The sequence below is a fragment of the Mirounga angustirostris genome, unplaced genomic scaffold (assembly GCF_029215605.1).
Source record: "Mirounga angustirostris isolate CCGP_5_RB_7025 unplaced genomic scaffold, mMirAng1.0.hap1 SCAF_6, whole genome shotgun sequence".
Classification (NCBI taxonomy): domain Eukaryota; kingdom Metazoa; phylum Chordata; class Mammalia; order Carnivora; family Phocidae; genus Mirounga; species Mirounga angustirostris.
In genome coordinates, this window is record NW_026991714.1 from 153,631,827 (window position 1) to 153,657,847 (window position 26,021).

The following is a 26,021-nucleotide window of genomic DNA, read 5'->3' on the forward strand; positions in this document are numbered from 1 at the left end:
AAACGATGGCTAGAGCGGTTGAGTTTTAAGTTTCTGTAGGAGGGAAGGCAACACTGAAAAAGATGAGCCAACAGTGGAGAGCCGGCTTCTCCCTCTTCCTCTGCTGCTCCGCCCGCTTGTACTCTCTCTCTGTGTCACATAAATGGATAAAATCTTAAAAAAAAAAAAAAAAGAAAAGAAAAGAAAGGATGGGCCAAGACTTTACCAACAAAGGGTTAATATCCAGACTATAAACTATAAACTGGCCTCCTTCCCAGCAACCAAGGACAAGTGAGGGACAGAGACAAAGTTAAGGGGAGGGACCGAGGATCCTGGATGCAGAGATGTGGGCAGCAGTCGGCATAGCAAAGAGAGCCCTCGTTAGGAGTCAGGAGTGACGCCTGCAACAGGGTCCCCTCGGCCACCACACTGGCCAGCATCCGCCGTGGGAGGCAGACATTTCTGAGGCCGGTCATGGACGCCTGAGCCCACCCCCCAGCCCTCTCTTGCTACCTGCCCAGAGCCATCTGAGCAGACGTGCGTCAGATGCCTACGAGGCTGTGCTCACTGTAGCATCATTTGTGAAGGTGGGAAAGTAGAAACTGCTGGGCTCTGCGTCAGCTGGGGCCATGGGAAATGGTCACGTGATATGGTTCGCTCCCACATGGGAGCCGGAGAGAATCATCTGCAAGCACCACTGTGCATGAACATCAAAGACATGGTGTTGAGCAAACATGGAAAGGATACGTAAAGTGTGATACCATTTCTGCTATTTTTCAAAACACATGAAGTGATAATAATGAAGATGCGTCCACACTGGCAGAGCCATGCTGGGAATGACAAGAACGGGTCTGGGGCATGAGAGACGCGGTGCCGGGTGCTAAGCGTGACCGAACATGGACCCCAGGGGAGGGGTCCTGGCAGGAGGTGGGGTCGTGGACCGTAGGGCAGGGAGGAGAGGAGGCAGGGACAATGGTCAGCAAGAAGGGTGGACTGGGGGAAGGGGCAGAGTCATTCTGGATGTGCTGGTCTGGGATGGAGGTGCCACCCAGCGCAGCAAGTGTGTGTCCGCAGCTGGGAGCCGTGGGGCCGCAGAAGGCGCGTGTGGGAGTGGCCTTGGGCACAGCCAAGCTCTCCTAAGGAGTGCAGACAAGGACCCCGGGCAGGAAGGTGGAAGCTGGGGGTGGGGGGCAGAGGTCAGACCTGGGCCCTCTGGGGACCTAGTGAGATGGCCGTGTGGTGGTGACCCTTCCGCAGAGAAGAAAGTGGAGATGCCCACAGGTTACGTGGTGCCCCCAGAACGCCCTTGCCAGGCAGCTTCTCCGCGCCATCGGTAGGGGTGGTCCATCCTGGACGTTCAGCCTTGATTTCAGAGACCTTCCAAGTTGGGGTTGAAGGCGGCGGTTCACCTCGGGAGGCCTGTTCAAAACCCAGCTTCTCCCGGAGGACTAGGGAAGGATTGCTGTTTTCTTAGGCATGCATTCTTTTATTTTCTAAATTCTCTACAATGTGCATATATACTTTCATAATTAGGAAGACAGGTGCTAGTCGAATGAGCAAACTGCTCCTGAAGTGTTGTGAACCAGCACAGCTCTCCGTGCCACCCTCCTCTCCCAGCCCTCTGGGGGCTTTGGAAGGGACATCGTCTCCCGCGGGGTTTGGTGTGAGGACGTGCTGGGCACGGCAATGGAAGGCCTGTAGGTAGGTCTGTGCATGCGCATAAGTTCGTTTGAGGATGAAAGTAGTTGTTTTTATTCTAAGAATACATATTCAGTGTTTGAAAAAGTATGTACGAGGCAGAAAGATATGAAGCCAAAAGTCAAGTCATCTGAGATCCCATCCCCTGGAGACACCGCCACTTTGTACTTTGCTATATACATTTTCATTCTTCCAATTTTTCTGTGAAAGCAACACACACACACATTTTTTTCACTTTTGTATTGTGTTAAAATACACACAACACAAAACTTAACATCTTAACCGTCTAAGTGTACAGTTCCGTGGTGTTACAAACATTCACTCTGTTGTTCAGCCGTCCCCACCATCCACCCCCATAGCTCTTTTCATCTCATAAAACTGGAACTCTGTCCCCATTAAACACCAAGTCCCCATTCTCCTGCCCTGCCCCTGGAGCCCACCATCCGGCTTCTGTCTCTATGACCTTGACCTAAGTGCACCATGTAAGCAGAACCACATGATACTTGTGTCTGCGTGATCCCACTCAGCATCGTCCTTGGGGTCCATCCATGCTGCTGCACGCGTCAGAACTGCCTTCCTTTTTGAGGCCAAATGGTATTCCGCTGTAAGGATGGACCGGTTGTCCACTCATCCATCAGTGGGCACTTGGGTTGCTCCCATGTTCTAGCTCTTGTGAATAGTGCTGCTATGAACACAGGGGTACAAATATTTCTTCGAGACCTTGCTACCCAGTAGTGGAATTACTGGGTTCTACGGTAATTCTATTTTTAATTTTTTAATTCAGTCCAAACTGTTGTCACACCATCTGCACCATTTTGCATTCCCAAGAACAGTAGACAACGTTCCAATTCTTCCACATCTTTGCCAACACTTGATGTTTTCTGTTTTTTTCTTTTTGATAGAATCCATCCTAATGAGTGTGCCGTGGTATCTCGTAGTTGTGATCTGCATTTCCCCAGCAATGAGCAGTGTTGAGCATCTTTTCATGAGCTTTTTGGCCATCTCTATGTCTTCTCTGGGGAGTGCCTATGCAAGTCCTTTGCCCATTTTTGAGCCTGGTTGTTTGTTTCTTTGTTGCTGAGTTGTGGGAGTTCTCTATATATTCTGGATACCAACCCCTCATCAGATACAGGATTTGCAAATATATTCTCCCATTCTGTGGGTTGCCTTTTTACTATGTGGATCGTGTCTCTTGATGCACAAAATCTTTACATTTTCATGAAGCCCAGTTTGACCATTTCTTGTTGGGCCATTGGTGTCGTATCCAAGAAATCATTGCCACGTCCAGTGTCATGAAGCTTTGATCCTGTTTTCTCATAAGAGCTTAGTTGTTTTAGGTCTCATATTTAGATCCTTGACCTAGTTTGAGTTAATTTCAGGGTGTGGTGTTAGGTAAGGGTCCAGCTTCATCCCCTCGCATGGGGACGTCCAGTTTTCCAGCACCATTTGTTGAAAAGACTGTCCTTTCTCCATTGAACAGTCTTGGCACCCTTGCCAAAAATCATTTGGCCATATATGCAGTGGTTTCTTTCTTGGCTCTCTATTCTCTTGGTCTATATTTCTGTCTTTAATGCACACACTTATTTTTTGACATAGAAATGTGATTATATGTATTATACAAACTGGCTTTTAAAATTTTTTTATCTATTATTTATTTTTTTAAGATTTTATTTTTAAGTAATCTCTATGCCCAACGTGGGGCTTGAACTTACAACCTCAAGATCAAGAGTCTCCCACTCCACCCACGGAGCCAGGCAGGTGCCCGTGTACACACTGGCATTTAAAAACACTGAGTATGTTGTTTCCATCCTTCCATGTCAGTGAGTATAGACAAGCCATGTTCAGATGGTACCCTTGTATTCTGGTATATGCGCATTCCATTGCTGATGTCAATTATCTCTGTGCAGACACTTAGGATGCTGCCAATTGTTTGTGTAATGTTATGGGCAACATTACTGTAATCATCCTTAAATGAGCTGTATTTGAAGTTGTTAGAGCTGCGCCTGGCACAGGGTGAGTGCTGTGAAAGTATGAAGTCATATTGGCTCAAACACCATTATTCTAGCATTTCCTTGGGGTGCACTTCCAGGCGTCACATTGCCGAGTTCATGGCCGTGCACCCCCTGTTGTGTCTCTGCCTCTGGCCTGGGGAGCAGCCGCCCTGTGACGCGGGCGCGGGGCTGGAACCGGCCCCATAAGCGTTTGCATCCTTGTCTCAGGTCGCTAGCATGGGCCCCTCGGCGCGGGTGGGCTTTGACCTGGTCTCCGGAGCACCCCCCCAGGTGCATGTCAGCCCAGCACCTGTCAGCTGTGTGACCGCGGGCAAGCCACCCAGCCCCTCCAGGCCTCAGGTCCGTCACCTGTGCGGGAGAGATGGCAACGACTGTTAGCCAGGGCAGCTGTCATGACTGAAATGGGTCCGTGCCTGTGAAGAGCTCGGGAGAGTGTCGGCGAGCAGGGTTCTTGCTGCTGTGGAAGGCTCGCGCCAGCGTTAACCAGAACAGCTTGGTAATGTGTTCTAACTTACAGTTACGCAGGTGTGGACAAGCACAAGGATAACCCAAACCTACAGTTTCCCACATTCTCATGATCATACTGGATGTTATCGGTATTCACTCTGTGGGTTCCTGCCAGTATGACGCCCGCTGGGTCTAGGGTGGGGTGAAATTTGGACATTTGGGTCCAAGTTGGAGGGGTGAGGTGGAAGGGAAGGGCAGGCACAGGGCTGGCTGGGAGCAGAGGGGCAGGCAGCGCCCCCACTGGCCAAGGATCCGGCCCTAACTGGGGAGAACCACGGCTGGGAGCCTCGTCCCTCATCCCCTCCTGGTTCTAGACCCCAGTGCAGCTTCGGCTAACGTCTTGGGCAGGGCAGCGCAGGGCAAGGCCACCTGCATCACTGGTCGTAATTGTTTCCTTGATCCAATCAGACGAGCTGTTCCTAAGTGCCCTGCATCCTGGAACCCTGTAGGACCTGCCTTTTCCAAAGCGCCTACTTCGCTGCACTTTGCTTCTCTGGAGCTTCATGGTGGGATTTGGCTGCATGAACGGCCAGGAGAGCTCAGGTGCTCCACACTCACACGACCGGCCATGGCCTCACTTGTCGGATTCATTCGTATGTTTTCATTCCTCAGGGTTTAATGGATACTCATCTTTCTAGCCACCTCACCATTTACAATAAAACATCCTTTTGGAGTGGAAATGCCTTTGTATCACTGACCTTATAGCTACGTAAAATCCAGAGGGGATTTTCTAAGAAGGGAACTGAAATGACCTCCTGAAGCAGCTGGTCACCGGGGGCCATCTCTGTGCACCAGACTCATGCAGCACGGCCCATGGCCCCCACTTGTTTCCCAGTGAGGACGTGGCCAGACCAGCCCCGGGCCCGGGATTCCTCCTGCTGTGCACACGGGGAAAAGCAGCTGCCAGGCCGGTCCGCAGGGCTGTGCCTTCGCCGCGGGCAGGGCAGACCGCCTCCTCCCCCACCCGGTAGCCCTCTATGCGGTCTGGGGTTGGAGCGCGGTGCTGGGCGTTCCTGAGAAGCCTGGCCAGGGAGGAGAGCCGAGGGACCGGCTGCCGGCATCTGCTTAGAAACGCGGCGGAGACGGTCCCTCCCCCTGGATGCAGGGCTGGTAAATTCCATCTGAAAAATAAGAGCTGAGCGCTCTGCTGAGTCATAGAAGAACCCTGGGAGCGGATTGCACGCGCAGGCCCGAGTCCCAGCCGAGCCAGAGGGATCCACGGTCAGGAGGCAGCAGAGGTGAGAGCCGGGGCCCAGCTCTGAGGGGGGCAGGCTTTCTGATCTGAATGCTGCAGAGGCTTTGCTATTTTCGGCCTGGGCTCCAGGTCTCTGTGCACATGCTTATTACATTTGAGTTCGCTTCTATATTTAGTATGCAGCCCTATGTCGCGGGAAGTGAACAGTGTGCAAGAGCATGTCCTCTTAGCTGGGCGGAGAATATGGTGGCCCGGGAGGCTTGCGATGCCCTTGGCTCTGTGCTCCTGCTTGCAGCCCGGGGAGGCTGGGCCTGCTTCCCTGTGGGCAGTGGGTTTCTCCGCCCCAGGCTCCCTCGTCCCCCAACGGGGGCGGCCGGTGCAGGGGGACGCCTTTGGGCTGGTTTTCTTGTTTAGTTCCAGGCGTGTTGATGGCCCCGGGGTCGGGTGGGGTCTTGTCTGTGACACTTGCTCAGGACTCACATTTCGTCCACGGACACCACTTCTTATGCGAGGAACTTGCGTTTGGGGGAAGCAGCAGCTTGTTAGCTGCTTTCCCACCCTTTTCCGCGGCAGACGCGGCGGCTACCCCACCATGGCTGGGTCTCCCCGGCCGTTCCAAGGAAACCCGTGGTCGTGGTGGAGACAGTACCGCATACCACGGGGAATCCGGCAAGACACGGGCACGCGGGGATCTGAACATCGGCCGGACAGCTGTGTAAGCGGGTGGACGCTCGCCACGGCCGCGGCTCTGCCCGTAAGTGGGGCCGAGCCGGTCACAGAACAGAAGGGATCCCTTCGCTCAAACCCCGGACCGGAGTTTGTACCAGAATATTCTCAGTGGGTGCAAGCCTTTGAACAGTTCCGCCGCGGCAGCTGCCACGGACGAGCAGGTCAGGCCAGGGCGTGACCTCGCTCCCAGGTTACGGGTGAAAGGCCAGCTTTGTCCGAGGTTCTCTGGGGACTTCGGAAAGTCTAGTACATGGCGGTGTGTCGCTCTTTGGGCTGAGGGTGCGGCCGAGGGCTGGGGGCGGCGCGTTCGTGTCCCGGTTTCCTTTTCCGTGGTTCCGCACTGCCCTGAGGCCGCCCCCCGGACGTGGGCAGGGAGCCCACAGACGCCCTCCAGGGCCGGCCGCTTGGAGGTCCCGGCGGGGATATCTGAGCGGCTGCGAGGGTCCCCGCAGCCAGGCTGCTACGAAGAAGGCGACAAGACTCTCCGTCCCCGAAGTTTGGAACAGGCTGCTCTAGGAGCTCGTGGAGGCTTCGTGCCCCTGGCATTCCACGTGGGACACACGCCACATCTTCTCACTTCTCTCCTGCCTGGTTTCCAGACCCACGAGCTGCCTGGATGCTGGAGCAGCCCTCTGTAGTGCAGAAACGTGGTCTTTCTGGAAACAACCCCCCCACCCGTCTTCCTGCACGAACCGCCCGACTCCTGTCTCAGGTGTGGTGCCCTGGGCGGGCTTCGGGGAGCGCCTGAGGGTGCTCGGGAGCCACAGGTGGGAGCCGGCCTTCGTTGGCCGCACAGGACAGCGAGCGGCGGGCCATGGCCGCCCCCTGGCACCCTTCCCCACGGCCCCGCAAGCCAGCACTTTGTGACAGCTCAGGAAGTTCTATCAGAACCCCCTGGCGGGTGCAGCTGATGAGGCGGGCCGTGGGAACCCGCATCCGTGCCACAGAGGGTTGGGCCCAACAACGGCCTGGCCTCGACGTGAAGCCAGACCCAAGCCTAGAGGAGGGAAGGGGCCTCGGCTGGGGATTCTGTCCTGCTCGCGATGAGGACTTTGACTCAAGGGGAAGGCCGTGAATGTTCAAGCCCAGACACCCGGAGACTCGGTCAGCGTCTGCTTTGCACACGGCGTCTCCAGGGTTAGAGCGCGCAGCCGTCGCGGAGAGACCCGGGCCCCAGAGCCCTGGTGGACACCCCCTCCTGGTAGGAGCCGCGGCGGCAGGCTGGGGTCACTGTCAGAGCTGCTGGAGTGAACCCAGGGAAGAAAGAAGAGAAGGCTTCTTCCCATAGGCCCTGGCTCATGACCTCCATGGACGCAGGTTGGTGCTGTCTCCTCCCGGCCCTGGGGGTCCCCGCACCCAACGGCCAGCTGTGCAGCCCCTGTTCTGGACACCGGCGAGACACAAGGGTCTGCGTCCTTCTAACAGGTCGTTAGATGCATTTTCTTTATGAAATACAGGGTTTGTTGTTTTTTTTTTTTTCATAAAGTGAGTATATTCTCATGATCGAAACGGTAAAAAAATCTAGAAAAGGAAAAAAAAGAGACTCACAAAGTAAGATATGAAAATTTTAGAATATCTTCCTTTTCCTTTTTTTTTCCTATCCATTCCCATTTTGCCTTCTGTCTTCCCCCTTGTAAGAGACACTCCTGTTAGAATAAGCTCCTACCAAGCATCCCTTTAAAGTCTGCCCCATGTCTCATTGTGCGGGACCTGCATCCCTACGAGTAGAGGTTGGTTCTGGGTTTTCATGCAGACAGCATGGCACTGAGCACCTCTGAACAGAAGGTTTTCCCGGATCCAGATGACCTCCCTGGGGTTAGACTGCCAGACGGACAACCCTTGGGTTGAACACTAGGAGCACCCTGCAGGTCTGTTAGCACGTCGCTCCCTCCTTCCCAGAAGGGCCCACAGCTCACCTGTCTCACGGGGATGCCTGGAACAGCCAAGTGAGTGTATCATGCGGGGCTTTGAAACTTCCCTTTACGCCCTCGAAACCACCTCTATCCTCAAGATGTGGAATATAACCACCTCTCTAAAGGTTTTTCATTCCTCCCTCCCAGTTCCTCTGGACAAGCCCATCTCCCCAGGCCGCCCCTGAGCTGCTCGTCATTGCATTAGTTTATTTTCTCTAGAACTGCGTATAAATGCAGTCATGTGGTGTGTGTATATATATATATATATATTTTAGATCTGGCTTCTTTCACTCTGCATAATTACGGTGAGATTTATTGTTGCACATATCATTATTTATTTTTTTTTTTTCTGAGCATCGTGTGACTATACCCTAGTTTGTTTTCCATGCCCTGGTTGATGGATTTTGGGGTTGCTTCCAGTTTTTGCTGTTACAGATAAAGCTGCTATGAACATTCATGTACAGATCTTTGCACAGACACTGACTTTCATTTCCCTTGGGCTCATACATAGGCCGATCCTACGGTAGGTAGGTGTGTGTTCCATGTTTTCAGAAAGTAGCAAAGCGTTTTCCAGGTGGTTGAACCATGGTGCATCCCCAGCAGCCATGCATGAGAATGCCGGTCCCTCCGCATCCCCGCAGTGCTGGGCATGGCCAGTCTTTACCAAGTAGCCATGCTAACAGGTGTGGAGTGGGGCACCTTGTTTTACTCTAATTCCCTGACGATGGCTGGTGCATCCTTTCATGTGCTTATTTGCTGTCTGTACACTTGCTTTGGTGACAAGTCTTTCAAAGCTTTTGCCTATTTTTAAACTGGGTTGTCCTTTTATTATTGAATTTTGAGAGTTTTAGAATATATATATCTATATATTCTGGATACAAGTCCTTTATCCGATGTGTGTTTTGCAAATATGTTTTCTCAGTCTGTGGCTGGTCTTTTCATTTTCTTAACAGTATTTTTCAAAGACAAGAAATTTAAAATTTCTATAAAGTCCAATTTGTCAATATTTTCTTATATGGTTTTTGCTTTTTTGTCCTAAGATCGTGAAGATTTGTATCTATATTTTCACTTGGAGGTTTTATGGCTTTATGGTTCAGTCAGTTTCATGATCCCTTCAGACTCGATTTCTAAACATGATGTGAGGTATGGGCTGAACTGTGGGTATTTGGGGCTTTTTCATTTGGGTATATAGACGTGTAAATATTCCAGCACTATTTCTTCAAAAGACCATCTTTTCTCCATTGAGTTTTCTTGGATCCTTTGTTATACGTCAGTTGACCAGAGACTATGTGGGTCTGTTCTTCTGTCCCACTGACCTGTGCTTCCTTAGGTCAATGTCACACCATCTGGATTATCGTAGCTTTCTTGTGAGCTGGAAGCTAGGTAGTGATTTCCAGCTCCAAATGTGTTATTTTTCGAAATTGCTTAATTTAGATCATTTACTTTTTCTATAGCCATTTTAGAAACAGCTTATCAGTTTATACAAAAAAGTTCTGTTAGGATTTTGGTTGGGATTGTGTTTAATCTAAATTTCAATTTGGGGAAAGTTAACATCACAACAGTGTTGAGTTTTGGGATCAATGAACACTGAATATCTCTCCATTTAGTTAGTCTTTAATTTTCTCTCATGAATGTCTGGAGTCTTCAAGCATACAAATATTGTAAATATTTTGTTGGATTTATTCCTAGGTATTTCATATTGTTTTGGTGCTGTTGCAAAAGGTATTATTTTGTGATAAAATAACTTGTTGCTAGTATGAAGAAATATATCTGATAAATATAATTGATTTTTCTCTTTTGACCTTTAAATCTGTTAATTTGCTAACCTCATGTGTTCCAGGTAGATTCTTTGGGATTTTCTACGTAGATGATCATGTCATATGTGAATAAAAATGCCTTTAGTTCTTTTCCTAGTTCACTGTTGAATAGAAGTGGTGAGCATAGAGGTTTTGCATTGTTCTTTATCTTAGGGGAAAGACAGTAAGTCTTTTACTATTAAGTATGGCATTAGCTGCAAGTGTTCTTTTATAGATGGTCTTTATCAAGTCAAGGAAGCTTCCTTTTATGACTATTTTGCTGAAAGCTTTTATTGTGAATGGATTTTGAATTTTGTTAAAAGGCTTTTTCTACATTTTCCAAGATGATTATGTATTTTTCAATATATTAATATGGTGAATTAAAGGGACTCATTTAAAAATATTAAACCAATTTTGCATTCCTTATACATGTCCCATTTGATTCCATTGTATTATCCTTTTTATATATTGCTGAATTTGAGTGGCTAATTCTGTGAAGGATTTTTTCATCCATCTTAAGGAGGGATAGTCTTTTCTTGTAATGTCTTTGTGTAGTTTGGATATCAGAATAAGGTTGGGAAATGTTCACTTCTCTTCTGGAAGAGTTGATGTCGAATTGTTCTTATTCCTTCCTTGAATGTTTGCTAGGATTCACCAGTGCATATGTCTCTGCCTAGGATTTTCCATGTTGGAAGATTCTTACCACAAATTCAATTTCTTTAATGGATAAAAGGCTACTGAAGTTATGAGTGGGCTTTGTTAGTTTTTGTCTTTCAAGGAATTTATCCATTTCATTTATCATCTCTTAATCTCTGTAGGACACGTAGTGATGTCCCCTTGTTCATTCCTGATATTGTTATTTATGTCTTCATTTTTTTCCAGACCAGTTTTTCCCGAGATTTATTAATATTGTTAATATTTTCAAAACACCGACTTTTAGTTTTATTAATTTCTTCTATTGTTTTTGTTTTTGAATTTATTGATTTCTTTTTTTTTTTAAGATTTTATTTATTTATTTGACAGAGAGAGACACAGTGAGAGAGGGAACACAAGCAGGGGGAGTGGGAGAGGGAGAAGCAGGCTTCCCGCGGAGCAGGGACCCCAATGCAGGGCTCGATCCCAGGATGCTGGGATCATGACCTGGGCTGAAGGCAGACGCTTAACCGACTGAGCCACCCAGGCGCCCCTTGAATTTATTGATTTCTATGAACATTTATTATTTCTATTCTACTTACCTTATATTTACTTTATTTTTCTTTTTCTGTGTTCTTAAGGTGGAAGCTTAGACTAGGATTAGATTATGATTGGAGACCTTCCTCATTCTCAATATAAGCATTTATTGTCCTTAGCTTTCTCTCTATACTGCTGTAGTTATGCCCCACAAATAATGGTATTTGTGCTTTTATTTCCATTCAGTTCAAAATATTTTTCTAGGGGCACCTGGGTGGCTTAGATGGTTAAGCGTCTGCCTTCGGCTCAGGTCATGATCCCAGGGTCCTGGGATCGAGCCCCACATCGGGCTCCCTGCTTGGCAGGAAACCAGCTTCTCCCTCTCCCTCTACTGTTCCCCCTGCTTGTGCTCTCTCGCTCTCTCTATCAAATAAATAAAATCTTTAAAAAGAAAAACCAAAAAAACAATATTTTTCTAATTTATTTATAATTTCTTAATTTCTTTTTCACCTATGGGTTACTTAGAAGTGTGTTTAACATTTCCAAGTATTTAAATTTTCTCTTGATATCTTTCTACTACATATTTTTAATTCATTTTTTTGGAAAGGTGCAGAGAACATACTTTGGATAATCTCAATTATTTTAACTTCGATGAGATTTGTTTCAGCATATAGTCTGTTCTGATGAATATTTTATGTGCACTTGAAAATACTACATATTCTGTTGTTGGATGATGTATCTATCCTACAAATGTCAATTGGGTCAAATTGATTGATAGTATTGTTGAATTCTTTTATTTCCTTTTTTTTTTAAGATTTTTTATTTATTTATTTGACAAAGATAGACAGAGAACACAAGTAGGCAGAGCATCAGGCAGAGTGAGAGGGAGAAGCAGGCTCCCCGCTGAGGAAGGAGCCTGACGGGATCATGACTAAAGGCAGCCACTTACCCGACTGAGCCACCCAGGAGCCCCAAAATCTTTTATATCCTTAACTCATCTTTTATGCACTTATTTCACATCTTACTGCGAGGTGAGTGTTGAAGTCTCCATTTCTAGGTGTGAAAATTCTTATTTCTACTTGCATTTCTATGATTTGTGTTTTCTGTGTGTTTTTTTTTTTTTAAGATTTTATTTATTTATTTGACAGAGAGATAGACAGAAGAGCACAAGCAGAGGGAGTGGCAGAGGGAGAGGGAGAAGCAGGCTCCGCACTGAGCAGGGAGCCCGATGCGGCACTCGATCCCAGGACCCTGAGATCATGACCTGAGCTGAAAGCAGATGCTTAACCATCTGAGCCACCCAGGTGCCCTGTGTTTTCTGTGTTTTTGAAGCTTTGTTGTTTGATTGCTGTGCCCCCTGGATTTATCAATTTCTTTCTCATTCTGTAATGTCCCTCTTAACCCCTGGTAATGTTCCTTGCTCTGAAATCTACATGATATAACATGAATACAGTATCTTCAGCTTCTTTTGTGTAGAGTTTGAATGATGTAACTTTTTTCATTCTTTTACTTTTAACTCATCTATGCCTTAATATTTTAAGTGAGTTTCTTGTAGGTTGTGTAAAGTTGGTGCTTGCCTTTTTGAAAAATCTCATCTGAAAATGTCTACCTTTACATTGTGTTTTTTCACCCATCTACCTTTAGTATTTAATGACATGATTGGATTTGAACCTAGCTTTCTGCATTTTATTTTCCATTTGTGTTAGCTCTCCTTTGTTCCTCTTTTCCTGGCTTCTGTGGGATTGAGTATTTTTATGACCCCATTTACCTGTTGGTTATTCATAGCCCTTCTCTTTCAGTTTAATTTTTGGTGCTTGCTTCAGGGGCTCAATATCATCTTTAGCTCTTTGCAGTCCTTCTTGATATTGTGACAGTTTTTGTGTAATTAATGACTTTCATTTTCTTTCCCATTTTTTTTATTGTTTTCAGATATTTTACTTCCATGTACTCTGTACTCTACAATGCACTGTTCCTGGTTTTGCTTTAGATAATTTGTTATCTTTTAAAGGGACAACACATAAGAAAAGAGTCTTTTATACACACCCTCATTTTTATCACTTTGAACATTCTTCCTTTCTCTGCGTAGATCAGTTTCCCATCTGATAATATCTCTTCTGCCTGAAGAACTTCCTTGAACATTTTTTTGTAGCACAGATCTTCTGGCAGTAAATCCTTTCAACTTTTGTTTGTCTGGAAAAGTCTATTTCTCCTTCTTTTTGGTTATAGTTTTAATAATATGTAAGTCACCCACTTAAAGTGTGAATTCACGGGGTTTTAGTATATTCACAGGATTATGCAGCTGTCGCCACAAATTTAGAACATTTCTGTCACCCCAAAGAAGCCCTGTACCTTTAGCTGACACTTCTCACTTCCCCTGTCCTGAGCCTGTGGCAACCACTCATCCACTTTCTTTTTCTCTACAGTTGGCCTTTTCTGGCCCCTTCATAAAAATGGAATCATACAGTATATGACCTTCTATGTCTGGCTTCTTTCATGTAATATGTTTTCATGGTCCATCCATAGTGTAGCCTATATCAGTACCTCATTCTTACTTATTGCTGAATGATGTTCCATTGTATGGCTAGGCCATGTTTCATTTATCCATCTGTCAGTCGATGAACATTTGCGTTGCTTCCACATTTTGGCTACTATGAATAATGTTGCTGTGAACTTTGTGTGGACGTGTTTTTCATCTTCCTGGGGTACAGCCTAGGATGGAATGGCTGGGTCATATGGTGGCTGTTAAACTGTGTGAGGAAATGTCAGACTGTTTCTTGAAGCAGCTGCACCATTTTACGTTCCCAGCAACAGTGCACGAGGGCTCTGATTTACCTGCAGCCTGACTTGTTATTTTCTAGGTTTTAAAAAATATTTATTTTAGGGCACCTGGGTGGCTCAGTCGGTCAAGCATCTGCCTTCAGCTCAGGTCATGATCCTGGGGTCATGGGATTGATTCCAGCATCGGGCTCCCTGCTCAGTGGGGAGTGTGCTGCTCCCTCTGCCTCTGCCCCTCCCCCTCCCCCTGCTCATGCTCACTGTCTCTCTCTCTATCAAATAAATAAAATCTTTTTTAAAAAAATAAAATAAAAATATTTCTTTTTAAAAACTTCTTATAGTAGCCATCATAATGGATGTGAGGTGGTCAGCGCCTTCATTTCTACAAGATATGTTTGCTAAGGATAGAATTCTGGCTTGGTAGGTGTTTTGGTTTGGTTTGGTTTGGTTTGGTTTTTCCATCACTTTAAGCTGTTGCTCCATTGTCTTCTAGCTTCCTTAATTTTTGTCTTGTTCCTCTGAGTGTCTGTGCTTCCTTCCCTCTTCGGTTCTGTTCAAGGTTTTCTCTTTAGTTCTGGTGCTCATCAGTTTGACCATAGTATGTCTACATTTCTTCTTCCTGTTTGAGGATCTATGAGCTCCTTGAATCTGTGAGTTGTTGTGTTTCACTGATTTTGAATAATTGTTGTTGTTTTATTTCTTTATATATTCCTTCTCCCTGTTTTCTCATTTTACTCTGGGACTCCACCCCCACCTCCTCTTCTAGGCTTCTTGATTTTGCCTGACACTCTTAGAGACTCTGTTTTCTTTCTTCTCCTATGTTTCATGTTGGGCAGTTTCCTGTCTTCAAGTTCACGGAGACTTCCCTCAGCTGTGTCAATTCCTCGTGTGAGCCAGTCAAAGGAATTCTTCACCTTTGATGTCATGATCATTGTTTCTAATGTTTCCATTCAAGCCTTTCTCATAGTTCCTATTTCTCTGCTGATCCCTATCCCTTCATTCATGACGTTCATCTTTTCCATTAGACCCTTGAGCATATTAGTCATAGTTATTTAAATGTTCTGTCTGGTAGCTGCAACAACTCAGCATCTCTGAGTCTAGGTCTTCTGATTGCTTGACAATGGGTGGTTTTCCTTGTTTTTTGTTTTGTTTTTCTGTGTCTTGTAATTTTTTATTGAATATCAGTCATTGTCTGTAGAGGAACAGTAGAAAATATTTGAGGAAAATAATATTTAAGCACAGATATGGACACATCTCTTCTTGAGTTAGTGTGTGGGTTTGAGTTGACCCAGGAACTAGTTGAACTGGGTTAGGGATTTGTAGTTTTTGTCATTACGCCCAGTCCAACATGGGGTTCAGATTCCTCATGGTGGGCTGCCAGCACACCGTGCTCAGTGTGGTGCCTGGAACACTGCAGGCTCTATTCCATGCTCCTGCTGCACCCTCAGCTTCCAACACACCCTGCACACCTGCACCACAGAAGGGTCCCTCTCTGCAGCCTTGCCCCTCACCCAGCTAGACTGCTGTTGCTTGTTACTCACCTTGAGGCTTGTTTTGAGGAAAGGGATCTCAGATTCTTCTGTGAATTCTTCTGACTAACCCTTAGATTAGTCAAGGCATTTATGCCTCAACTTGGGCAGTCAGCCTTCTGAGGATCCCTGCCCTCCTCCACAGCAGCCAAGCTCTGCTCTGTGTCAAGGGGCCTCTGTTTTCCTCCCCAGGGACAGGTGTTTGGGGCTTTGCCTCTTACCCTAGAGGCAGGGATTCTTTTCTAGATCCTGGGGTAGGAAGGAAGGAGGGGTCTTACTTTCATCCTTATCCTGGTGACCCTGTGGACAAGAGGGCTTGCTTCCCTTCTCCCAGTGCCTTAAGGTTTTTGCTTTGGGTGCAAGATGGGTTCTGGCTGTGGGGAGAGTCTTGTACCTGTCCCAGGCAGCAGACAGCCTCTTGCATGTCTGCACCAGGCGGAGAGCCCCTCCAGCTTCTGCCCTGCCTTCACCTCTCTTGTCTCTGGGCTCCAGCGATTCCAAACTGACCTGCCAGCCCACATCAGGCCCTTAGAATCATGTTAAAATTGGAGCTGATTTCTTCTTACCCACTTCCTTGTCCTTTGCTCTGCCAGAGGCTGCCTTGGGACCTCAACTCTTTAAAGGAAAGATAGGATTTTATAGATTCTGGGTGAGACATTCTCTTGTGATTTTCTTTTATTTATTTATTTATTTATTTATTTATTTATTTATTTATTTATTTATTTATTTGAGACAGAGAGAATGAGAGACAGAGAGCGTGAGAGGGAGGAGGGTCAGAGGGAGAAGCAGAATCCCTGCCGAGCAGGGAGTCCGATGCGGGACTCGATCCCTCTTGTGATTTTCTACATCATAAGCAAAGGAGGTTTTCTTGTGATTTTAAAATCACTTTTTTTCCTTCTTTGTAAATTATGTCTTTTGATAGTTACCCATTTATCTTGTGAGATCTTAGTATTTTTATTGAGTTTCATGATCTCCTCATATAGTAATGTTATTAACTTTTTAATTGAATTTACTGCAAATACTGTTTCAGCTTGTTTTTAGCTCCTTAATTGCACGACATCTGTAATAAAGAGATGTAAAATTTTAATGTGGTGGAATCTGCTGGCTTTTCCTGTTGCGAATTCTTTTTATCTTCTCTAAGCCTAAGAAGGCCTTTCTCTCTGGAGATTTGAGAAATGCTCATTTCTACTTTCCCTGTTTTGATTTTCATCCTCAGTTCTCTTCAGCCCACTTAGAATTTCATTAGGAAGGCAGTACCCATAGATCTATTTTTCTTTGACAATTAACCAAATAATCTAGTATTTTTGAGTTATATCCTTCCCCTTAGCTTGGAACATAATGTATGTGGAATATAATGAGGGGCCTATTTTCTGAACCATGTGATCTTTTTCAGTCATGTGGTCATTCATGAGGTTGGAGTTTATCCTGCTTAGTAAAATTGCACGATTTTGTCTAGAGAAACTATTTTCTGTTACAAAAACTTTGCTGTATTTCTGCCAGGCCCATGTTGTACTGGTCTCTCTGGGTACCATGGTCACAGGTGTCTCAGGGGTCACTGAGTGAGTCCATTTTCCTTCACTGCTGCAGCTATGTGGCCGGCTGCTGGGCTCTAGGGAACAGCATTTAACGGTGGGCCACCAAGCCGCTGTGCAGCCTGAGCTTGAACAGGATGTCATCTGACCCTCCAGGCTGCGAGGTCAGGAGTGCACCACAGCACCCCATCATCAGATGGATGTGGAGCATAGACGAGATTGGCTCGAGCAGGCCTGAGACACAGGTGAGTTGTCCAGTTCCCACAGTCCCTCTCCTGCTACAGCACCTTCTCTCTCCCGCTCACCCCTGTGGCCTCGGGGAGCCTCCCTGTGACCAGCTGACCGAGAAAGAGAAGACGTGGGCCTGGCTTGCAGGTGGTTCTGCCTGACACGCAGGTGTCACCCACGGTGGGCTGTTGCGCAGCTTCTGTTCCACCTCAGGTAATAACGTCTATATTAATTTTCCGTTGCTGCCAAACGAATTGCCACAAATCTGGCAGCTTAAAGCAGCGCAGACTTGCTGTCTCATAGTTCTTCAGCCGGAAGTCTGGGGAGGGGCTAAGCCCACGTGTGGCAGGCCGCGGTCGTTTCTGGAGGTTCCGGGGGGGGGGGGGGCGGGGCTGTGTCCTTGCTCACTTGGTTGTTAGCAGAGCTCAGCTCTGTGTCATTGGACCGCAGTTTCGATTTCCCTGTGCTGTGTGCCCAGAGGCTGTGTCAACCCCTGCTAGGGGCGCCTTCTTCCATCTCCAGGCCAGTGGTGGTGGCCCTCGTCCTCCTCAGGCTGAGCCCTTAGGGCCTTCTCTGGGAAAGGGTCTCTGCCTTTAGGACTTGTGTGATTGGATGGGACCACAGACCCCATCTCAGAGTCTTAACCTGAGCATATTTGTGAAATCGCTCTTGTCACATAAAGGAACCTGGTCACACGTTCCAGGATTAGGATGCGGACAAAATCAGGGGACCCGTATTTGCCCCCTCGCTGAGTGTTCCCTGGGTGTTCACAACGTAAACACTAACCCTCTTTCCTAAATCAATATAGTTGTTCCATATGGGATGGAAGAGTCATGTTTCTAAGAAATCTTGTATTAAAAACAACATTCTGAAACAAATTGTGTGCATGGATAAGATGGAAGGGGGCTAAAAATTCTGGATTTATGGCGACAGTGTAAATATTCTACAAAAATCTCACTACTAAAGGCACTTTATAACTGTAAGTACATTTTTAATCGACAGATACACCATGTATACTGGTTAATCAAAATAGACATAGTCAAACTTAAATGTGAGCCATGTCCGTGGTGGGAAGTTCTGGGACCTTTACAAGAGGCAGAAGCAGACAAACAAACGGCGCTTGCCGAGCCCTTGCCATGCACAGAAGCAGCTCGTCTCTCTGGGCTGAGCGCTACGCACCTTGCTGTCTGTGTCAGGAGCGCTGGTTCTCAGGACCGGGGCTCTTAGAGCCAACGGCGGCTGCCCACTGCATCCCCAGTGAGCAAATACACTGACCCCCACCCGCGGACAGAGGTCAGGAGGTGGGTGTTTCCAGATGCTGCCCTGAGCAACTCTCCTTTTTCCTGAGAGCGCTATTTCTGGAGTAGAAGGGGAAGGCTTCACCCTGACCACCACCCCCATCCAGATTATGCAGAGATGCCTTTAAATGCAATTTTACTTTTTATATTTGATAATTTATCAGAATTTGTGATTCACTGGTGCTATCGGAACCAGTTACACAGCTGTAATCTTTGCAACAATTACTCAACCTGGAAGACATTTTCACAACCTCAGCGCTGAAGGTCTCAAGGAACATTTATTTATTTATTAAAGATTTTATTTATTTTTTTGACAGAGAGAGACACAGCGAGAGAGGGAACACAAGCAGGGTGAGTGGGAGAGGCAGAGAGAGAAGCAGGCTTCCCGCTGAGCAGGGAGCCTGATGCGGGGCTTGATCCCAGGACCCTGGGATCATGACCTGAGCCGAAGGCAGATGCTTATCGACTGAGCCACCCAGGTGCCCCTCAAGGAACATTTAAATTTCCAGTTATATATATTTTGTCATAAAGGTGTAAGAGAGGGATTAATTACAGGCCTTAAAACAAGCAAAAAAAGTTTTCCATTGGGGGCAATGTGTATTCCCCTATTCCATGGGGCAGGTGGAGTGTAAGAAAGAGGAAGGACCGTGTAAAACTTCTACGGAAGTTGGTGTCATTGCCATGTTCCTAAACAGGTGTCCGCGGGACTCCCATCTCTGTTTTGGCTCCCTTTCCTGTGGTGCCTCCCGCTCACTGGACCTTTCTCTTGCGGGTGTGGTTCTGCGGCCGGCTCCAGGCGCATCCTTCACTCCCACCTGCGCTCTGCTCTCCGTGGTCCTGATTTGGATCCTTCGACGTTTCCACGTCTCTTGTTCCCATGCTCCCACTTCCTGCACCTTCCTGAGCGCGTGGGTGTTACTGGGACCGCCACTCTCCGGTCCTCACCTGCGAGGTCTGCGATCTACGTCTGCGTTTGTTTCTCTTGGTTGGTTTTTCCCTCCTCGTTACGAGTCCCGCTTCCCTACTTCCTCACCTGGCATTTTCCCCCTCAGTTTTATTGAGAAATAATTGACAGCCCGGTCATTTTGATTGGATGCCAGATGTGGTGAATTTTGTATTCTTGGGGTTGAATTTTTTTTTGCATTCCTTTAAATATATTTTTTTAAGATTTTATTTATTTGTTTACAGAGCACGAGCAGGGCGGGGAGGGGGCAGAGGGAGGAGAGAAGCAGGTTCCCCGCTGAGCATGGAGCCCAACACGGGCCTCGATCTCATGACCCGAGATCATGACCCGAGTGGAAACCAAGAATCAGACGCTCAACCCACTGAGCCCCCCAGGTGCCCCTCTTTAAATATTTTTGAGCTTGGTCCTGGGCCCCAACTGAGTTGTTTGGAAAGAAGCGGCCCCCTTCGACAGAGGCAGAGAACTTTCGGGCAGGCTAGGCTGGCCCGCCCCGGAGGCCGTGCATTCACGTCTGCTCTCCGATGCCTGAGAGTCACAGCTTAGGCTGTCTGCAGTGAGGAGGATCTGTGTTGCACTGTCTCTCGTGGGGACAACAGGCTGGGGGCTCTGTCAGGAAGGAGCGCTGGGTCCTTGGGGGACACACTCCCTCTGGACCCTGGTCTCCTCACCTGAAGAACTGGCGTTTTGGCCGGCAATCCTGAGATTCTTTCCTGTGCTGGACATCTGTGTTCACGTCTCCACTTTAAATGGCGGTCAGTCAGGTGACGGGTTCAGCAGAAGCAAAACTGTGTATTGGTTCAGTATTTTGATTCTGTTATTTCTAAAACACTTGTATTGCCCCCGGAAACCATTTACGTGCTCAGTGGTCCACTGTGTAGAGCCGTAATCGCTGCCACTTTTTCTGTCTCGAAAGGGACCTGTTGGTATTAGTGCGATCGAAGCCTTCCTCCCTGGACTGAATCAGGCAAACGCAAAACCGAGCACAAAGCGGCTTTTGCACAAGGCGTCTTTCCTGGGACAGCCGTTCCCTCCAGTACTGGCGGTGAGGACCCTTTCCTCAAACAGGTGGTTGGCGACTACAGTTATTTAACATAATGTCTGCCCTCTGCCCTGGGAAGTGAGGTGGCAAATGTTAAATCACACCTCTGGTTTAATCGTCTATATTTTTGTGATTGTCGTGCTTATGATAATCATCGTTCTTATGTAACGGTAGAAACAAGTGTAAGATTTTTCCTTTGATGGAGAAACTCTCGCCTCCAGGAAGGCAGGGTAAACCTACTTTTCCCCAGTCCTCCCATCAGGACAACAAAACACTCTGGATATTGGATCAAAAACAAGTGTAAGAAGGCGAAGAAGGCAGGCCAACAAGGGACCCGGGACCCAGGGAGATGCAGCGGTGAGGTCCCTGGGTCTTTGCCGGGGCTGAAGAAGCTAGCGGCTCAGAAACCCCAGCAGACACAGGCAGAAAGGGCCGCAGAGGAGCCTGCCCTCTCTAGCCAACGCACACAGATGGGAAACGAGCCGGTGAAAGGAAGGCGGTCGCTAATGATGGGGGAAAGCAGCTGAGAAGCACCAGAGGCGGTACTTTCGTTGCTGGCGGGAGGGTAGACGGGGCAGCCCCTCCGGAAGGCAGCTCGGCGGTGTCTCGTAGAACGCCACCTCCTCAAGTACGCGCGACCCAGACGTCGTGGGCGTTCTTTCCGAGAAAGGAAGACTGTGCTCATCACACACCTGTGCGCATGTCTCTAGGAGCACGGCGGTGGCGGCCAAGCCCGCGAACAGCCCGGACGCCCTTCAGCAGGTGAGCGGATTCCCAGGCTGCGGGGTTTCCACGCCCGGGAACACTGCACGTGGATGAGCCCCCGGCGCACACAACCTGGATGGGTCCCCAGATTTATGCTGAAGGAGAAAGCCAATCCCAGAAGGTCACGTCCTGATGACTCCGTTTCTGTAACATTCCTGAAATGACAAAATGCAGAGACGGAGGGCAGATTCGCCGCTGCCAGGGGCTAAGGAGGGGTAGGGTGGGCGCGGGGTTTCAGGGCGGTCCTGGGGAGATGCAGGCCGCGTCCTGGTGGCCATCCTGCGCTGCAGTTTCTCAGGATGTAGCCCCTGGGAAGCCGTGCGGAGGCGCGTGGGATCGCTCTGCATCATGTCCTACAGCTGCGTGTGCATCTACAGGGATTCACGCTGAAAAGTTCATGTCAAGGTTGGAGTTTAGCTCGCTCACGGGTGGGCCCGAACTCTGGCCATGAACCACAGAAAACCCTTTCGACGGGAAGGGAACGTGTTGGAATCAGCTGTGTGGACTGAGGACCGTGACTCACCACCTGGTTACAGATAAGATGTGGGTGTGTTGAAATCAGGGCAGAGGTTGTGTGGCTGACCCCGAGTCACTTCTCAGAGATGCGCGGCCAACTGTGGGAGCACCGGGTGTCCTTGTGGGATGGAGGGCGCCTCCCCGTCTGTCCCAGTCGTCACGGTGAGTCCCACGGCCTCGGCGGTGGCCGCTTGGGGCACAGGAAGGTGGCTACTTCCGCACTCCAGGTCCCGTCCGGGAGGCACAGCATCTGCTCCTGCCGTCAGCCGACAGGGAAGCTCCCCAGCCGTGACATCACGTGGCACACCTGGACTCTTGACCTCTGCTTCTGGCTTCTAGAAAACGCATTTCTGAGTCGAGCTGAGGCCTCAGCCTCTTTGCCCGCCTGCCCTCCTGTGGCTCCTCCGTCTGTCCTGTGGCCACCTCATGGCCAGCTGTGGGAAAGAGCCCAGCGTGCTTGAGTCCCCGCTGTGGTTCGGGTCTGTCCCAGGGTCGATGCTGACAGTGGGTCCGCTGGGTGCAGGGACACCCCGTCTTCTTCACCGCCGCCCACCCCCGGGCACCCAGACCCCACGTGCTGCTACTCACCCCCTCCAGACACTCTTCTGCTGCCCCCCCACCCGCCCCCAGCACGACTCCTGCCTCGAGGTGTCCAGGTGTGGATCAGATTCTTGGATCAACATGTACGTCCAGCCATGCATGGCTGGCTGATTTCCCTCTCTGGGGTCTTCATGTTTTCTGAGGAAAGTGACTTTTAATGGGAGAGCTGTGTGTTGTGAGGGTTACCCACTCCTGGCCTGCCCCCCCACCCCTCTGCCAGGCTCACTCTGAGGGCCCAGCGTGGAGAGGGAGCACCCTGAGACACCTCCCCCTGGGGCCGAGTGCCCCACCGACACCCCACGTCTGCCCGACTGCGTAGCCTGGTCCTCTGCCCGGCCGAGCCTGCATACACGGGCGCACACTTATTTGTCCGACTGCCAACAGGGAGCCACACCCAGAACTCGGGGGCTCCCTGTGGGGTTCGACGCAGTGTCTCTGACCACTCCCCACTGCCTGCCTTGGATTTCCATGGAAACGATAAGGATTAGAAGCGTCAGATTCATCCTTTCTTCTTCGTAGGTAAAGTGTTTAACCAGGAAAGAACCCATGTCAGACACTGTCAGGTTTAGAAGGTCGAAGCCCCTTTATGCCCCGGCCGCTGGCCAAGTGCGCGGGGCCTTGCCCTGAGCTGTTTGCACGCAGGAGGTTTTCACTGACGTCTGGGTCCTACTCCCCACACCAGGCAGCGAGAGCGTGAGCCTCGGGCTCCACGTTGGAGAAATCCTGGAGGCCAGCGGGGGCTGGGTGGGGGCAGTGCTGACCCGACGGCTGGCTTCCTCGTTAGCGGGTCAGCGTCTCCGAGCTTGTCTCCCTTTCTAAACCCTCTGAACGTAAGAGCACTTACTTGCAGAGAGCAGAATGAGCTCCTCTATTTAATACGTCCTCAGAGACCCCGAAACAAAGGGGGGCAGACTGCGCTATTAATCCGATCGTTTAGTGACTTCCCGACAAAGTGTGACAGACGTGTCGGTGTGCGCGGAGCCTGGGCGTGAATATGACCCTGCCTCTTTCCCCCACAGCCCCACGTCTCCCAAGTAGGTTCGCAACACTTATTTGGGAGGGGGGCCAATTCAGGCCGGTAAGTATTTGAAATGCCCCTCTCGTTATGTGGATTCTGCCCTGCCGGCCTGTGGCAGGTGGTCCCTCAGCGCCCCCGCGCCCCACCAGCATGCAGATGCCGGACACTGTGGACTGAGCTCTGCCACGGGAAGCCAGAGGCCTGAGCGGGTCTTCAGGGTTGTTCCGCTCGGAGGTTGAAGCATGTTGGCTGGGGGCCCACCTGTGGCCTGGTGGTGGTGGCCTCCTGACCCCACCCTCTACCCCCAGCCCCCGCTTCCAGCGGTCGGTGGTTCTTCCAGGCAGGGGTGAGCGCTTGGGCCAGAGCAGCCGGCAAAGGCCAAGGGCCTCCCGACGTCCCTGCGTCCCCCGACACCCCTGCGTCCCCTGATACCCCTGTGTCCCCCAGGCCCCTGTGTCCCCCGAGGCCCCTGTGTCCCCCAAGGCCCCTGAGGACCCTGCATCCCCCAATGTCCCTCTGTCTCCCAATGCCCCGTGTCCCCCGAGGCCCCTGTGTCCCCCAGGCCCCTGTGTCTCCCTCGGGCTGCATCTTCTGTCTCCCAGGGTGACAGGACAGACATGGGATCCGTGACCGGGACGCGATCCTTACAGTTGGTGCTTCAGTGGGTGTGGGCGCGGAGGGAGGGGCATGGGGCGCGCAGAGGCACATAACACGGAGCAGGAGACCCCAGAGCTTGCCGGATGCAGCCCCTGTCACCTGCTAGCCTGTTCCCCATCTAGGCGGCCGAGTCTGGGAGGCAAGATGCTTCATTCCACCAAACTCTCATCCTCTGAAGGCTTAACGGTGATGTCGTTAGCACAAACAGGATATGGGTAAGGCGTGAAAAATCCCCTTTCCTTCCCCGCAGGCGGTAATCCCATCAAGGGCTCCGCCGCCAGGAGTCCCTGGCAGGGTGTGGGCGAGCAAGCCTTCAGGGGACTGGGGAGGAGGATTTATTTGGTTCCCACTCATTTCCATAAATAATAAAGTCTACATGTTTATCATATTTGCTCCCAAATTGATGTTGGAGAAAAATATTCACTCTGCATTTGGGGAGATGTCAGGGAGGGCTCAAGACCCCTTGCTGCATGAAAAATTCTCAGGGCCGGGTGTCCAGAACCAAGGTGGAGGCGGCGCAGCTCCCAGGGATCCAGTGGGGCGGCCGGCAGGAGTCCTGAGCCAACAGTGTCTGTGCTGAGCCTTGTGAGATCATGTTCCAGACCAAGCGAAAGGCGCGGCGGGCGGTGGGGGCAGCCAGGCAGGGGGTGGGGCGGGCTGGGAGGGGCCCCTGGGCCGCCGTCCAGCCTGGGGGCCCAGCAGGTTCAGGGCTGTGGAGCAGGTGTCTGTCTGGAGCCCTGGCAGGGCATGTCTCCCTCCATCTTGCTGGCCCTTAGCTCTTTAGACACCTGTGATGCTGGTGCCCTCTCTCCGGGAACGACCTGCGGAGCTACTTTAAAATACGTAAAAAATAGGGCCTTCTGGGCGGCTCAGTTGGCTGGGCGGCTGCCTTCGGTTCAGGTCATGGTCTTAGGGTCCTGGGATCAAGCCCCATGCTGGCCTCCTTGCTCCGTGGGGAGTCTGCTTCTGCTTCTCCCTCTGCTCCCCCCGCCCCCATCCTGCTCTCTCTCAAATAAATAAATAAATAAATAAAATCTTTTAAAAATATACATAAAAAACAATGAACCTATCTACAGAAAGCATTGAGTAAATAATAGTTGGGTAGTTGGGGTGAATGCAGCAAATTGTCGAGGAGATTGGGAATTCCCTGGAATCTGGCGAAGGCAGCAGGGAGATGTAGGGGTCTTGACCAGGGGAGGCAGGAGGATGGGGCTGTCACCCGAGACTGGGGTCCCTCTGGGGTGCGTCGAGCCAAAAGCCAGAGAACAGGAAAAGGAAGGGTTTTACCTGCAACAAGGAAGGAGAACACCGGGGGGCCCTCCCAAAGCGGGTCTCCCCCAACAACAACACTGGGGAGGGTTTAAGCAAAGGGAGCAGATAGTCACCGAGGGCCTTGCGTGGACGAGACTCAGCATGGAATCGGGGCAGAGGCCATCTGAAGGTGACCGAGTGCAGGTCAGAGTCACGAGGCCGGCAGGGTCGGCACCGTCGATGCTCTGGCTCGGGTCGGTCCCGTATCTGAGGGCTCAGAGGGGTTTGGATCCTGCAGAGCTCATGGCTCCAGGGTCCGGCTTCCCTTCGGAACCAGCCCTGGGGGTCGTGCCCCTGATCCACTGTCCCTCGTGTGACTAGGTTCTCTCCCACCTGACGTGGCTGTTTGTCCTTCTCTGCTTCCGCAGGACGGACGGAGCCTGCGATGACTTATGTCCAGAAAGCTATGTCTGTCTGTCTTTTCCCAGGGGCCTCAAGTCTCTGCCCATGGGGCCGAAATGGTGGCTTAGCCTGTGCCGTGGAGAACAGCCTGCAGGCGGGACCACCTGCCCCTTCAAGGGGCTCCTGCCAACAGCCACATTCAGCCTGCAGGTAACCCGCCAGCAGAGCGCGGCCTGGACTCCCTCCTGCCACGGAGATGCCCGGGCCCTCACGAGCTTTTCTTTGTAAAGATGTATTTCTTTACTTGAGAGAAAGTGTGAGTGCACACTAGCAAGGAGGGGGTAGGCGCAGAGGGAGGGGGAGAAGCAGACTCCTGGGGAGGGAGAGAGGAGCTTGATTCGGGGCTCGATCCCGTGAGCCTGAGATCATGACCTGAGCCGAAAGTAAG

The 26,021-nt window shown here is 49.9% G+C and overlaps 1 protein-coding gene across 2 annotated transcripts in view; it reads left to right on the forward strand.

Moving 5' to 3' along the window:
- Positions 1-5,168: 5,168 nt before the first annotated feature.
- JAKMIP3 (Janus kinase and microtubule interacting protein 3) overlaps positions 5,169-26,021 on the forward strand; it is a 68,371-nt gene continuing 47,518 nt past the window's right edge. The window contains exons 1-3 of one of the 2 annotated variants that reach the window (XM_064595479.1): positions 5,171-5,434; positions 12,148-12,303; positions 16,992-17,080. The gene's annotated coding sequence lies outside the window, so the exon portion shown is untranslated. Of the gene's footprint in view, positions 5,435-12,147; positions 12,304-16,991; positions 17,081-26,021 lie in introns of both variants that reach the window. The other variant, XM_064595478.1, reaches the window with a different exon arrangement.